This window comes from Mus pahari, chromosome 7, assembly GCF_900095145.1.
Source record: "Mus pahari chromosome 7, PAHARI_EIJ_v1.1, whole genome shotgun sequence".
NCBI lineage: Eukaryota > Metazoa > Chordata > Mammalia > Rodentia > Muridae > Mus > Mus pahari.
The window spans coordinates 73611023-73613606 of NC_034596.1; the positions used below are offsets into that span (position 1 = coordinate 73611023).

The following is a 2584-nucleotide window of genomic DNA, read 5'->3' on the forward strand; positions in this document are numbered from 1 at the left end:
TCTCTCTCTCTCTCTCTCTCTCTCTCTCTCTCTCTCTCTCTCTCTCTCTCTGGTTTATTCATATCCTCTCCAGTAAGAAGGGTTACCATTTTATGATATTCATTTCCCAAGTATATAATAACTCTAAACATTTCCCCTTTTGAATTTTAAGGGATTTTTTTTTAAACCTGCACTTTAGTTGCAGTTACACCTATATAGTATAGGAGTAAACATGCATTTATATAAGTAAACACATTTAAATAAAATCTGTGGTCTAAATAAGGTTGGTAGAGTAAATTATGTATTTTTGCTTATAATAGGCTACTAGAATTAGACAAATCGTTTTCACTGGGTGAAACTTCTATATGTGGTTTTTTTTTTTTTCTATTTTTTTCAATTACCTTGTATCTGTAATTGTCCAAAAATAGTTTTTTTTAATTCTTAGTCTGAAATTTATATAACATCCATTAAATTCAAATATAATTAGAGAAACAAAGATATCTTTATAATAATAATTTCTCATTCAGAACTATCATTTGTCTCTTAGTAAGGTCATTTAGCTTTTCTCATAATTATTAGTAATTTCTTTCCTAGACGTTTTAGTCATATCCCATCATTGTTTTTTGATATAAATTGACTATTTCTCTCAGTGTTTTTATTTATATGCACATATTTTCTTTAATTTATATTGTATTTTTGCTTTAATTTAATAAAATGTAAGATTATTTTAATGATGATTTATTAGTAAATTTTCTCTAGCAAATGATATATGAGTAACTCTAAGAAAATGTTCTTCAATGTAACAATAATAACTGATACAAATTATTTAAACAGAAGTATTTTAAGTATCTACTTATTTCTTTAAGAATCTATTACAAAATAATAAATATATTCTAGTAAGATGACTATACATAAAATAAAACAGATTCTGTAAAACTTCAAGTACTTAATCCTTCACTCACCTTGATTCTTCCAACAGATGTTTTTCTTTGGAAAGGTGTGATCCAGAGTATGAGAATTTCTCTCTTGATTTGAGGGTTATTGTATTTTAAGATAGACAGACTTCCATCGTTTCTCATGTCTTCAACTCTAACTCGTAGAGACTAAATTACTGATCGGTGTGACCATAAAAGACAAGTGTTTTTCTCTGCATATCCCTCACTCATAGGAATGAAGGCCTAGCTTAGATACTGTCTTGCTAGAATGCTAGGGTTAATCACCTACAATAGCTTTTCACAGGGCAAGAACATTAAGGACATAAAAGATTGGCCCAGAAGACAAAGGTCATTCACCCTTAGCATTAGGACAGAAGATAATAAAAGCTTTGTCCACAGGCAGAAGCAGTTCATGACAGCTTGCTCTGGAGGTCTTTTGAAGGAAATGACTTTTTGAATGTACAGAAAATTAAGTCTAAGCACACTTTCTGAAACAATGGTGATTGTAGTGGTAAACAATGAAGAGGATACTTTTTATTACTTTATTAACAACAAAAAATGAAACTACCCAGCTTACTAGAAAGAACCTGAAGTAGAAGTGACTAAAAGAAATCCCCAAGAAACCAGAATAGGTTTCAAAAATAGGACTCTAAAACTAGCCCTACTTGAATTATATCAGCCTACTGGAATAATTTTAGGCCTGTGGCATTGTTTCAAACACTAGTCTAGACATAGAGAGAAGGCTTGACTGCTCAGAAGACTTACTATTCTTGCAGAGGATCTAAATTCAGTTCACAGCTTCCAAGTCAAGCAGCTCACAGCTGCCTTTAACTGGATCTAGAGTCGTACATACCCTCTTCTAGGCTTCATAGTCCCTCCCCAACATAGTCAAATAAGTTAAGAAATTAAAAACTTAGTAAAAAATAACTAAGACTGGAGGTCAATTAATTACAAATTAGTGGAGTCGAAAAACTCATGTTGATGGGTGACAGGTAGATAAATAACTAAACAGAAAGGTTATACAAAGAGAAGAAATAAAGGTAGCTCTACCAAAACAAATTTAATATTCCTATGGTAACCTGTATATATGTCAAAGGTGAGTCCTACAAAAAGTTAGATATGAGAAGATTTACCCTAAGATGAAGTAAACTTTACTGAGTTAGCCTAGTAAGTTCAATAACTGATCAGGAAGCAACTACAAGAAGCCTTGGAGATGAGGAAATAGAATCAGTATCCATAGTTACTTCACTATATTATATATACTACATATTTTTCAACACAGAATATTATACACTGATAGACTAGTTAAATGTGGCAAAACATGGGAAACAAAATAAAATGAAAATGCCTTCTAAAGATATTCAGAAGAAAACTTTAGGACATCATTTTTAAAAATCAAGAGTGTTATGACCATATCTCATCAAATGGTAATGTTAGTTATAATTCTCAAGAGACACAGAATTAACAGTAGGCATACAGATGCATATGAGGGGAATTCTTTTAAGAATGGATTCAACAATATGATAATGGAGTCTAGGAAGTCACGTGCTATATAGTCTGCAAACTAAATGATGAAAGAAAGAAAGAAAGAAAGAAAGAAAGAAAGAAAGAAAGAAAGAAAGAAAGAAAGAAAGAAAGAAAGAAAGAAAGAAAGAAAGAAAGAAAGAAAT

General features: G+C 31.0%; 1 protein-coding gene across 11 annotated transcripts in view; it reads left to right on the plus strand.

Annotated features, from left to right (window-relative positions):
- Gphn (gephyrin) overlaps positions 1 to 2584 on the plus strand; it is a 418076-nt gene that overhangs the window by 140444 nt on the left and 275048 nt on the right. The gene's annotated exons all lie outside the window — the stretch shown is intronic.